At 39.2% G+C, this 14,389-nt stretch overlaps 1 long non-coding RNA gene across 1 annotated transcript in view; it reads right to left on the bottom strand.

The window, feature by feature from the left end:
* The window catches only part of LOC143690167 (uncharacterized), a 128,232-nt gene that overhangs the window by 22,412 nt on the left and 91,431 nt on the right, over window positions 1–14,389 (bottom strand). The window lies entirely within an intron of this gene.

Raw genomic sequence — 14,389 nt, 5'->3', positions numbered from 1 at the left:
CATGACCTCAGAGGATTTGAAGAGGGAAAAACTAATGTCAAAGAACTTGTTGGAAATTCATCTCCAGAAGGATGTATCATAATGCCTCATGTACTGCTGCTCACTGCCATGTCACGACTCCATCTCCCATGCTAATGGGACATGCTTGTGCTGCCTCTTTTAATAGTTTTCACATTTCTCTGTCTAATAACCAGCCTTCTTCCAGCACTGTTCAACCTCAGCTTTCCATTCATAAGGATGAGAAGTTTACAAGTATGCAACTTTGCAAATCAAAGGAGGATGGCCTAGTGATAGAACTAATTTAGAGTGACTATCTTATTAAGCCAGGGCCATTGCAGCATGTCGTATGGGAAACAGTTCCAGTTTAGCAATTTTTTCATCTCAAGAAATCCTGGTGTGAAAATTGGCAGACCTGGAAGGTGCACTCTGGCAGAACCCTACCCCCATTAGCTCCTCTCTTGAGGTATCCCTTCAATCTGTCCATTCAAAAAGTTTAGGATTATTCCACATGTATGAGTTAGCTATCTAAGAAATCACCACCAAACACTAGTGGCTTAAAATTACTATCATTTATGATCTATTATGAGTCTGTAGGTTGACCTGGCAGTTCCTGCTGACTTGGGTTAGACTTCGCTGATCTTTGCTGTGCTTACACATCTGTGGTTTGCTGGCCAACTGGCTGATGTTCTGACTGGTCTAGGATGGCCTCATCTCTACTCCATGTGGTAATGCACCTTTTAGCCTGGATTTGTTCTCATGGCAATTTGCACAGTTCAAGGGAGGAAAGAGAGCAAACACCAATGCATATGTCCTTTTATACAAGCCTCTAGTTATGCTGCATTTGCTACCTACCATTCCACTGGTCAAAGTAAATTTCATGGGTAAGTTCAAGGTCAGAATGTGGGGGTGGAAAGAAGGGCAAGAATATAGGAAGACCATTAATAAGGACAATTAATCTCTATATAATCAACGTATATACCAGATCTGAAGTTTACCACATGAATGGCAATTCAAGTCATGGTAGCTGCCACAATAGATCAAAAAATTGTCTTGACTTCCATGTTAATACTGGGGTGAACAATATAATAAAAGCTAAGCTCCAAAGCTACCAGATCTGACAAGACCCATACTAACCCTTTAGTGATTCACAATTTCAGGATTAGTCCCAAACTCAATTCAGAATACTAGCAGCCTTGTATGCAAGTTTAGTTAGGAACCACACCCAAGGAATGACCTTACCATTTAAGCCATTTCAGTTCAAGATTGCTATTGCTTTCAGCCAACAGCATCCTAACAGAGTGTTATGTTTGAAATGCCTATTGAACAGCTAAGTGGAGATGTCAAGAAAACAAATGAATATTTGAATGTGGATTTGGGGGATGAGGTCAGAACAAGAGAGAGAGATTTGGAGATTGTAGGCATAAAAATGCTATTTAAAGCCACATGACTGGATGCAATCACTTTAGAAGGAATGTAAACATATGAGCAGAGCATAGGGTCCGAGACTAAGCCTGTGGGAACTCTACATTGGGAAGCTGAGCAAATGAACAGGAAACATCAAAGGAGACTGAGAAGTGACCAATAAAGTAGGAAGAAAAGCAAGAGAGTACAAAGGGGGGGGGGGGGAATCTTTCAAGAAGGGAAGAGTCAATGCTGTTTAATACTTCTAAGTAATAATTCTCCACAGCTCTTTTGTACCTATTGAGACTCATCTCCTACCAGAATCAGTACCCTTGCCCTCTATGCTCTAAGTTATTGAACTTTCTTTCCTCTACCTCACACCTCCAATCCATGCTGCCCCTTGCTTTTGTGACTTCACATACGTTGCACCGTCCCCCTAAAACTCTCCTCCTTTCCATCTCCCCTCTCCAACTCCTACTGCTCCTCTAGGTCTTAGCTTCGATACTCTGGATCTCATTGAGGACCCCCTTCCATGTGCCTCCAGAGAACCCCGCACTTCTCCCATCATGACTCTTATTGAATGGGCACTCTATATGTGAGGACATGCCCAGGCAATGTGTTTATTTTGTTTCTCTCGTCTTCAGCATATGTCACAGTGTCTAAAGATGCAAAAAAAATGTTTGTGTACTAAATTAATGAGAAAATGAATGCAGGGTCCACCTCTGCCATGCTGTCTGGCTAACCCACAGAGGTCAAGACTACACCCTAATAGGGAATTCTCCCATAAGGGTGTCCCATTTTCAATGGTCAATGAAATCTCATCCATCTGAAATAGAGGGGAATCTGGTGTGAATTCGTGAGAAACTGTAAGTTTAGATGAAGTTTTAGTACTTTCATGTAAGCCCTACAAAATACCTGTCATACTTAAACTGTTGCTTTGCCATTTGTTCATTAATTATCTTCGAACAAATGATGTTATAAATAGATTTAAATGCAATGAAAGCATTTTTCTTAAGTAAATAAAGCATTCTTCCCCCCCTCCAAAAAAGTTGTTTATACTGTCCCTTCTTTTGAGCAAATTCTACTTGCTACCATAAGGCAAAGGTAAACTTTAATCCAGCCTCCATAAAAATATAAATAAATAAAAATAAAAACTGTTGAATTGTTTAAACGCCTGTTCAGGATTCTGAAAGTCCCCATACTTTAGATAAGATAAAAATGGGTAAGAAATGAGGCCAGGAGAGGAAGGTAGAACTCAGAATTACATTATTTTTTAAACTATATTTTTAGATATATAATATACGGAGTAGTGGGTATGATTTATAGATGCTAAAACACTATCTTTAGAAATAGGAAGTCAGCAATGACATATAAATATTCTTCCCTTTCCTCCCCTGAAGAATATACACACATATTTTTTAAAGATATGAAAATGATCTAGAAATAAAGTGAGAAGCTGGCTTTTTTTAGGCATTTCATTTCTAGGTTTTCCTAAACTTTAAAATGTGTTGTGGGGGTGGGGCATGCGGAAATCTCTAAAGTTTCCAGCTGCTCATTGATATTAACCCTTGAAGGGTGCTCTTCTTTTTTTTTTAAGAGTATATTTAGATAAAGGCTGACTTGGGATATAAATGCCTAGTTCCAGTTAGAGCAACATGATAAAGACACATGTTCAGCTCTCTTAGGGTTTGGCTTTCTCTATGTAGCTGGATTAGGCTGTTATTATCTATCCCAGAAGTTGCCCAAGTGAGGCTCAGTCACATGCGACAAACAAGCTGACTAGCAGCCTTGCTGACACAGGCTGTGCTAACAATAACAGGCACACCCAGGCCTGTTCCTCTTTCCAACCCCAGGCTGGTCAAGTGGAAAATGATTCTAAGAGGCAGCACAAACAAAACCTCTGGCTTTGAGAATCATTGCAAGGAGCCAACTCCTTAAACTGCCTTATAGTGTAGGGGGGAAGGGTTAAATGTTGCTTAAACAAACAAACAAAAAATTTCTAAGCTTTGATAATTATTTCATTATAAGCACAGACTAAGAACATTTCTTTGACTGTGTTTAGCCCTTGACTTGAATGCAGATTTATGGACATTGTTATTGTGCCGTGAGTTCTCCTGATATTATATAGAGAACCAGGTATGGCACAGCAATTTGAAGATAGGACATGGAAGCTTTCATAGGAAAGAGTAAACTGGACCCTTGGTCCATGGGCTAGTTTAAGTGTGGCCTCTTTCTTCATCTGTATTGATGGTCATCCTTAGAAAAAAACCCTGGCAAAGGCCGCTTTAGCCGCTTTGTGTTCATTTTCAGCAATGCTCTACAGCAGCTGAAGTCTATAGGTCCTGAGTTTTAAGAGGCTGCAATTTTGTTGTGGTGCAAAATTTGAAAGTCAGCAGGATGCCATGTTTGAATTGAGAGCGGGAAGGCTTTTAGCAGTACAATAAGAAGGGACTGGTGGGTTATGTGTGCCATGTCTTAAATGCCTGGTGGTTCTCGGCAAGGTCCAAACTGACCCTATAAGAAGAGGATCCCTCTGATCCTTTGTCCAGCCCAGCCTAAGCAACAGGGCACACACTGACCAGGACTGTAATCCACCCACAGAGTTGCCTTCCCTTGCCCCGATGGAGTAAGGTCCCTCACTTCCAGGATAGCACTAATCTCCCCTGGGCTAGGCCCTCTCCTCCCTTCTCAGAGGGCCTACAGGTCACGGGGGTCATTAAGCTAATCTTCATTTTGCTTGTATCCAGTCTCAGAATTCTTCGTAGAGGACTTTATTCAGTTAGTTTCCCCCTCAGGAAGAGGCAATCAGCCTTTAGCTAGAGTGCATTCAAAAATGTCTCTCAAATTAACTAGTTTCATATTTTCCACTAATTTGGGCTTCAGTTTCTTTATCGTGGAGTACTAATACAGTGATCTACTCAGAACTATCACAAGGCCAAAGAAACAGAAGCAATGTATGTGACAGTGCTTTGTAAACTTTACATATCATGTTAGGTAACTGTCATTAATAAGAACCATTGATCAAGAGTAAATTCACTCACGTAGATATAAGAATGGTATTTTGTGCAATTTTCTAGCTATATGAACTTGAGCAATTAATTAACTTATTAGAGCCTTAACTTTCTTAGCTGTATAATAAGGAAAATAATATCTGTTCTTATAAGACTTCTGCAAGAATTAAAAATACATCATATTACTTTAACATAGAGTCTGACACATGCAGATGGTCTTAAAATGGTACTTGTGCTGTTGTTCTAACCCAGAAGATACCTCTTTCTTCCCTAACTTGCTGAAGTGTTCTTTCTTGCTCAAAAATTGAATTCCTACTTCAGTTATTATTATGTGTGTACAAGGGTGCAGCTAATACGAGTAGCATGTATATAAATAATTCATGGACTACACTTTGAACATTTTGCTTGAATTTAAAGATGGATTATTATTCAATTCCCTAGACTGAAAAAAGTAAAAATTTGGGTGGGCGGTGGTGACACAGTGACGGAGGTCTCACCTGCTGTGCCAGAGACCCGGGTTGGATTCCTGGTGCGTGCCCTGCTAAAAAAAAAAAAAAAAGTAAAAAACTAAAAGAAACTCAAAAAACAAACAAAGCAAACCACAACTAACCAACCTTCCTAGTACACTGTGTGGCATATTTTCTGTCAAGGGTCAGAGGAAATTACATATTGAGGCCTACCAAATAAACTGTAACTTTCAATTTATTATAAAGGGGAAAATACCTTCAATCCTTTCAATGAATAATATACCTTTCACAGCCATATTGTGGTCTGCTAAGAGAGGAAGAAAGAGACAAAGGAGGAAAAGGAAGAGGAGGAATAGAGAGAGATGTCAGAAAGAGGAAGAATAGAGAGAGATGTCAGAAAGAAGTGAGAGAGAAGGGTATAACTTTCATAAGGTAAAAAAAAAAAAAAAACATCTTAACACTTGGAATGCAGTCATGTATATTAGCAACCACAAGGTTAAGTGGGGATATTTTCTCTCTGCACTCTCCTCCCAGGAGGAATCAACTTGAGGCATAAATTTCTAACTATTGAAGTACCTAGAGAAAAGGAGATATATATATATTTCTGCATCATTGAGTACCCCCCAAAAGAAAAGAAAGGAACAGAAAACTTTTGTGTGTCTCATCCATTCCTATAGTCAGAACTCCTCCCTGTGCCACCCTCCCCCTCCACACACACACACAAAGGCAATATTCACTCACTTTTACCAGAATAGTCCAGTTTGTGTGGCATTTTGCAAATCCAGGGTACATGGCAATGCAGGGTATCTTAGTTTGGGAGGCTGCTATGACAAATATTACCCAATGGGTTGGGTTACAACAGGAATTTATTGATTCATAGTTTTAGAGGCCAGATGTCCCAAATCAAGGCATCAGTAAGGCTATCCTTTCTACCCAAAATCTGTAGCGTTTTGGTGCCACAGTCCTCCCATGACATGGCAATGTCCTTTATCTTCTCTGACTCTGGCTGAATTTCTTCTGCTTTGTAAAGGGCAAAGTGACAATACATCTTCAAAGGGTCCTATTTGTAAATGGGTTCACAATCTCAGGATCTTGGACTAAGATTAAAAGCATGCCTTTCACTGGGGTACATAATTCAGTTTCCCACACAGCAATAGAACTTGTTGGTCAATAGGTCATCAGCTGTAATTTTATCTTGGGGTGCTGCCAAACTTTGTCCAGGAACCCAGTGATCTGATGCCCAATTCAGGTGTTTTTATCTTAACGACCTTAAATAGAGCTTTCTTATGTGACACCTTGCAAACAGAGAAGACAAAAGAAAAAAAAAAGCACTGCAAAGACTGCAAATACACCTTTTTTCAAAAACTTCCTCCTTCTTACAGTAAAATTACTGCTATGTCTGCAAAATTTCCCCTGTGAGTTTAAGTCTTTTTAGACTTTTGCCTCACTTTGAGTAGATAACAGCAGTTTCAACCTCCTTTTAGGGCTCCCACAAGTACAAGAAGGCAAAGAGGAGACAAATGGAATGAGGGGTTTGATGGGTGGTGAAAATGCCTCCCCTCGTAGCAAAATTGCGTTTCCTTTTCTATCAGCTGTGCCTGTTTGGTCTCGAGTGCCAAGCCATGTGCCCAGGAGGCCCAGAGGAAGCTGCGGTCCTTCCCCACAGCAGGTAGAAAGTAGATGGAACTTGTGAATTTGAAGAGGGAGAAGTGACAATAAAACAGTTTTGTGGCATTTACCTGTCCCTTTGTATAGGTCTGGCTGCTGGGTATTCTCCTACACATTCTTCATGGGTGTCCTATTATATTTACTAAAAAGGGGCAGCAGTCGTTTCATGATCCTGTCACTCTATCGCAAAAAAAAATTTGACAAACATTTCAAGAAAATTAATCAACACAATAAATTAATAAGTAAAAATTAAGAGTACAACTCATACTGTAGATATTATTGAGGGCAACTCCTGGGCTCTTGTATAAATAGAGGTGCTGACTAGCCTAGTTCAGGGGGAAAAGAAGGTATGTTTCTTACTTTAAATAGATTTGCTTTTCAGTCTTCCATGTGGGATAAATAATATTTTTACCTTTCTTTTATTTTTCAGCCACTTTGGATAAGTATACAGTCTCAAATCTCCATGACTGGGTTAAATCACTATAAACAGACCTCTGAAAATCAGCTCTGACTTTTAGACCATGGCACTTAGACCCAAGAATTTCCTTTCTCTTTCCTGACATTTAAAAAAAAAAGTTGTGTTTTTTTTTGCTTTTTTGTCTCTGAGTTAGAGTTTCTCTTTTACATGATTTCCAGGTTAAATGAAGAACAGTCTGCAGGAAAAAGGAAGAATGCAGAATTGTGTTTCGCTTGTTGAAGTGAGCAAAAGCCATGGGATAAGTGCCTGTGTGTGGCCTTAAGAGTGAGTCAATAATTCCAGGTGTTAGTGGGCAGCAAGATAAATTTGATAGTTCTGGAAATTTCTATTCTAAAATCTGATCTATTTAAATTCATTTACACTGTGCTTAATTGTACTTAGATCTTATATCTCATTCAGTCACAAGTAAGTAAGTACAGTATGCTTACCAGATCCCCTAACATGGGTCTTTCTAATGGGAAAAGGTAACTGTGGACTTGTTGAAAGGTAAATAACTTGCCTTAAATTATGCAAATAGATGCTTAGAAATGTTTCCATGAGAAGTAGCAAAATAAAAATACCAGCTCACTGTAACCCACTTCTATTTCATCTCAACCTGACTCTCAGAGAAGTTTGGGGTCCACAAAGGACATATCTATTAAATGGAGTAGTTGAAATTTGAATTAAAAAAAAAAGAATGATATGTCACTTCCCCAAGTGGGTAATGAGCATTATTTTAATTTTAGGAGGTAACTTCTGCTTCTAATGGGTGATTGTAGTCTAAGAAACTGTGCAGTGACTTGCACTTGTGGACTCTGTGGAGACGTAAAATTCCATCCCATTATCCCTACATCCATGCTTCAGTGAGAGCATTTAACCCTTCCAATTGTTTGGCAATAGATGGTTGATTTATTTAGCTTATGCTGCGTTTATCTATGTCAATAGTTGTATACTGGATTGCAAACTCTTTGCAGGCAAAGAATAATTCACATTGTGTAACCAAGAGGTGTGTATTATTTTTGATGTTGATGTTGGTAGAAATAATGATGATTGTGAGATCTTCACATATTCTACCAGCTCCATCAGAAGCTTACAAAGTTGCCATGATGTGCTATTGAAAGGCAATGGATTCTTTTGCCTGATGTACTTAATGACCAATTTCTGAGACACCAGAGTTTCAAAAAGAGAAAAAAATTATTATGAAGCACGTAGCAGGAGAACAGATGGCCTATCGGCCCAAAATCTGTCTCCCCAAACTCCAGCAATTCTGATAGTTTTATTAGAAAAAGAGATGGGCAGGATTTAAGATAATGAGCACAAAGGCCCCAGATGAGGTAATAAAAGGGCTTAGTTACAGACTGTATGTAATTACTGAGCATGTGCAGATATTTTACATGCTTAGTCACAGAATGCATGTAAGAAAATGGCAGAATAGAGGTATAAATGTTTTGTAAATTAAAGTTTAAGTTACTGCACATGTCAGGCGGACCCATTTTAGTTAGATCCAGTCTCGGTTATCAAGATAACTTTGGACTTTGTTAATTTTGGGCTGACCCAAAAATCTTCATTAATAACCACTAGAAGCCATCCTTAGTGATTATAAGACTCTAAAGTTGAAAAACTGGATAACTGGGTACAAATGAAGGCTAGTCATAAGATTTTTATAATCACAGGAGCAGAAGATAAGGGCTATATAATCATTATCAGAGATCAAGGCAGCTGGATTACAATTTAGAGATTTCAGGTAATTTCCTCTCTCTATTCCAATATACCAGAAAGCAAAAAGGAATATCTACATAAGGATTCAGTAATCAAATCATCCCTTAAATCCTAATTTCTTGGTTACAATATTACATTTTCAGAAGACTGGGCTGTCTTGTAACAATTATCAATTATCTAGGACCAAGCAAGGAAGACAGGAAAATATTTCATGGGGATGAGATAAAGTGATTCCCATAGGTCTATTAGAGCAAATGGCCAAAGATTGGTATGAAGAAAGTACACCGAGTTGCATTTTACAGTGAAGCTATGCTGCGGAACAACTCATGGAAGGGATGTAAAAATTCTTTCTTCTGCCAGGAGCTATAAGAGATTAGGATACGTCAAGGGTGAGGTTGGGCACCGAGCTCCTACTCTTCCTTGTGATACTTCGGGGTTAAGGCAAGAAACATTTGAACACATAGGCAGAAGAAAGAAAACTAATTGCAGACTACTGGGCATCAAAAAACATTATGCTGAGGAAAATAAGCCAAACACAAAAAGTCCAAATATTGTTCGATTCCACTTATATGAAATATCTAGAATAAACCAATTTATAGCGACAGAAAGTAGATCAGAACTTACCAGGGACCAGGAAGAGGAGATCATGGGGAGTTAATGCTTAATGAGTATAGAAATTGTTTTTGTTATGTTTCAAAAAGTTTGGTAATGGATGGTGTCATTGTCACTGAATTGGACACTTCAAAATGATTAAAATGGCAAATTTTGTATTGTATGTGTTCCCACAATCAAATTTAAAAGAAAGTTCATAGATTAATTAGAACACTAGGGCCCCATCAGTAGCAAGGAACCTATAGAATAGATGTCATTGCTTCCACGTTATATCAGCATCATAGCCTGTGACGTGTGTGACTGCATGCTCTCTGAATATGGCCACCCTCTACCGCACGTTCCCATCAGGCCACCTTATGGCCCACTCAAAGCACAGCAGACAGAGGAGACCAGTGAACCTCTGCACACCGACATCTTTGTTTTATCTTCAGACTGTCCTTTTACTCCAAGTGACTTGAAGAAACTGAAGTAGCAGATTCTTTCGGCAAAGCAAGCTTAGTTTTGCTGAATAGGAAGAACAAACTAAGCAAAATAAATAACAAACCCTCTTTCGGGAATCTCTGTTTTTTTTAAGTGTGCACTTCAAAGGACACCAAAGCATCCTTCATCCACCCTCTCCTGTTCCTCCTCTAACCACAGTGATTGCCTGGCTACAGAAATAAACCTTAAGGAATGGTTGGGAAATGAATATGATGCCTGCTTTCATGCGCTGATGTTTACTCACTCTCAGTAGTTTGGAAAGTCTTGGTTACCCAAAGGTCCTCAAAAATCTTATGTATTGTATTCCTGCTCCCTAGTGTCCAAATTCCAGACCTTCTCCTCTCTTCCTAAGTAATGAAGAGTTCTATCCTACCTTTACATCAGTCCTAGGGTCCCACCTCCAACTCTCAATATCTCATTCCAGTGGCAACATGCGAGGGATTAAATTCTTTCTTAAATTAACTTTTTGTGCTGGTTTGAAAAGATGTATGTACCCTTGAAAAGCCATGTTTTAATCAGAATCCCATTTCATAAAGGCAGAATAATCCTATTCAATACTATATGTAATTAGATCATCTCTCTGGAGATGTAACCCAACCAAGAGTGGTTGTTAAGATGGATTAGGGGAGATGTGTCTCCACCCATTTGGGTGGTTCTTGATTGGTTTACTGGAGTCCTATAAAAGAGGAAACATTTTGTAGAATGGAGATTCAGAGAGAGCAGAGAAGAATGACATAGCCACGAGAAGCAGAGAGCTCACAAGCCAGCAACCTTTGGAGATGAAGAAGGAAAACGCCTCCCAGGGAGCTTCGTGAAACAGGAAGCCAGGAGAGAAAGCTAACAGATGATGACTTGCTCACCATGTGCCCTTCTAGCCATGAGAGAAACTGTGACTATATTTGCCATGTGCCTTCTCACTTGATAGAGAAACCCTGAATTTCATCGGCCTTCTTGAACCAAGGTATCTTTCCCTGGATGCCTTTGATTGGACATTTCTATAGACTTGTTGTAATTGGGACATTTTCTCAGCCTTAGAACTGTAAACTAGCAACTCATTAAATTCTCCTTTTTAAAAGCTATTCCATTTCTGGTATATTGCACTCCAGCAGCTAGCAAACTAGAACACTTTTAAATGTCAATATTACCATGCACTCAAAAGTTATTCAAGTAGGTGTAATCCTGAACAAAATATACTTACAATTAACTAGAAAATGAATAGAAATAAATGTTCTAACAGCTAAAATTTTGTCAGTTACAGCTTTTTTTTAATGAGAATTTAAAATTCTCATTAAAATTTTGTCTTGAACACCCAACATAATGTTTTTAACTACTTTAAAACATTTCTAAAAAGAATTATAGTGTTAATGCCAGAAAGAACGTAAAAACTTGTGCCACCCTTTGTCTGTTGGAAGCCATTATGTACCCCAGAAAAGCCATGTCCTTTAATCCTCACTCAGTATTGCTGGGTGGAATCTTTTTTATTGTTTGCATAGAGATAAGACCCACCCAATTGTGGGTAGTAACTTTTGATTAGTTGGTTTCCAAGGAGATGTGTCTCCACCTATACAAGGTGGGAGTTGCTTACTGGAACTTTTGAAGAGGGAACCATTCTGGAAAAAGTTTGAGAGCCACCAAAACCAACAGAGCCCATGCAGTCAGAGATCTTTGGAGATGAAGAAGGAAAATGCCCCTGGGAGAACTTCATGAAATAGGAAGCCTGGAGAGAAAGCTAGCAGACTTTGCCATGTGCCTTCCCAGCTGTGAGAGAAACCCCAAACGTCATCAGTCTTTCTTGAGTGAAGGTAGCCTCTTGTTGGTGCCTTAATTTGGACATTTCACAGCCTTAGAACTGTAATCTTGCAACTTAATAAATTCCCCTTTGCCAAAGCTGTTCCATTTGTGGTATATCACATTCCGGCTGCTTCTTAACTAGAACACACCCCTTCATTTCTTAGATGACGAAACTGAGGCATAAAGAGGTTAAGTGGTTTGCTTGGGGCAATTAAACTTCAAAATTCTTTTTATAGTAACACTACATTATTTAATAAAAGTAGAGGCCCTGAATCCTTTTACATACTATATCAATAAGCCTGTGACCCTTTTGTGTGAATAAGTGCAAGTCAAACTACAACTGTGATAACTGCGTGTTCTTTCTATTGAGGATGTTTCTTCTTCTCCTTAATTTTGGCAAGAAATGGTCAGGCGATGGGTGCAGTGGGCAAAGACCGCCCACATATGGCCTCAGGGTGGGATTCCCCTACTGCGAAAAGAGACTTTACAGACCCAAGAAAAGAATTTCTCTCCCAGACCCAGCCTTCCTGGAAAATTCCACTTCAGTCAGTGAATCAGAGAGAAAAGCTGGAGCCAGGCCCAGTCTCAAAGTATAGCTGTTCTTAACCAAGGCTGAGCTTGCAAGTCCGCAGTCTAGGAGATAGCTGTGGGGTAAGCTGACAAACTCAGTCTTGCTCAAAGCAGCTCCCATCTCAGCCATAGTGATTTCTCATTTCTTCTCCACCTTGGGGAGGGCTTCAAGGAGGAGAAAGAAGGCAAAACTGCTGAGAACAAAATGATTCTGGGAACACTGAGCACATGGAGAAAGCAAGAGTGCTGCTGAAACCCAGAGCCTGGCAGGAACTCTTAGGTCTTCCTAATTTAATACCCTTCTTCCAGACAAATTCCCAGGAAGGCACCACACCCCCAGTTAGATCTATTTTCCTTGTATCTCCAACAACCACACAGAAGGAAGAAAAGGCTTCCACTGCAAGTGTAAAAGATAAGATCTTGAAATATTAATCATCGTGTTTTCTTTCTTTCCAGCACTTCCTGACCTTTTCCCTAGTGGGCAGAAGTATCCACTTTGCCTGAAGAAGAGTTAGAATTGTTATGACTGGAAGGCTGAGAAAAAGGAAAGGTTATTTTTCACGATTTTTATTTCCATCCAGGCTCAAGATGAAAGCCTTGGGGGAACAGATCAGAGTGTTTAAACCAAAACAAAGATTTGCCAGTGGCCATTACCAGGAGTTGTGGCAAAGGTCTGTCTCTCCATCTCTCCCACCCAGAACACATGTCCCTACTCCCTTCACTTATCTTTCTTATCACAGCAGGGACCTTTCACGACTCCTGGGCAAGGACCTCTCCTGACTCCTTCCGACACATCACCTAACTTGACCTCCTATGACCTGAAAATCTGCTGAGCCCCACCAGAACTTCCTATGTGGACAGCCCCTTTGTTAGTAGTCCAAAACACTTACAAAGCCTACCTCCCTCTTCAGAAAGAGAGAGAGAAATCCTTGACACCCAAAGGGTAGTGGTAGTGGAGAAGGGAAAGAGCCTGGGAGCAGTGTTTGAATGGAGCTGTTGGGGAGGTGGGAAAGTGAATTCACTGTCTAACAAAACAAACAGTTGTATTCTTAAGACAGGGTTTCTTGAAACAATTAAATACTCGGGTTTCTGATGCAAAGCCTTTTTAAATAATCTAGGAATTTTAGTGAAGGTAGGAAGTTTGCAAAGTGGATTTATTACAGACCTCCATTAATTGGGCACTAACTTTGTATCAGGCACAGCTCTGTGTACTTCCAAGACATTATTGCATTTAATCTTCACCACAACCCAGTGGGATAGACATTTTATGTATTAGGAGACAAATACTCCAGTGCTTCCGAACCTAAACACTCCATAAGACTAGTCAATAGAGAATAAGAATAGTTCCCCAAATATTCTATTTCCCAAAATATGTCCATTTTTTCTTTTCTTTTTTGGGGTGTGAGGTGGGGTGTGGGGTACATGGTCCAGGAATCTAACCTGGGTTGCATGCATGGGAGGCAAGATTTTACCACTAAACCACCCGTACGCCCTCTATATGTCCATTGTTTATGATATATTCTTTATTAAATAAATGTAGAAAACTACATTTTCAATTGGAACTTCAAAGCCTTGAGACTCTAGCCTAGTTCCTATACTAAGTAAAATAAGCATCAATGTATCTAAATGGTCTAAGACCTAACTCTTAAGTTGTCTAATATGCTGATCTTTTTTTTAACTCTTCATTGTAGTAACCTGCATCAAGCACAAAATCTCCCATTTCAAACGCACTCAAGTATACAATCCAATAGTATCAATTGCACTCACAATATTGTGCTACAAATGCTATATTTTTTATTAAAGAAGTTGTATGTTTACAGGAAAAAATGCATTAAAAAAAGTGTTCCCATATACCTGTTCACACACACAGTTTTCCCTATTATTAGCGCTTTGCATTAGTGTGGTAACATTGTCACAATTGGTGAAAGAATATTATTATAATTGTACTATTAACTATAGTCCATAGTATACATTAGGGTACCCTGTTTGTGGTGTACAGTTCTATGGTTGTTTCTTTCAATTTTTATTCTAATAATATACATGCAACCTAAAATTTCCTGATTTTGACTACATTCAAATAAATATTTCACTGGTGTTAATTACACTCACACCGTTGTGTTACTGTCACCACCATCCATTACCAAAATTTTTTCATTACCCCGAACAGAAATTCTGTACCAATTAAGCATTAGCTCCCCATTACCTACCTCATC

Source organism: Tamandua tetradactyla, chromosome 7, assembly GCF_023851605.1.
Source record: "Tamandua tetradactyla isolate mTamTet1 chromosome 7, mTamTet1.pri, whole genome shotgun sequence".
NCBI classification, from domain to species: Eukaryota; Metazoa; Chordata; class Mammalia; order Pilosa; family Myrmecophagidae; genus Tamandua; species Tamandua tetradactyla.
The sequence above is the reverse complement of the archived record's forward strand: the minus strand, read 5'-3'. Positions and strand labels throughout refer to the sequence as shown.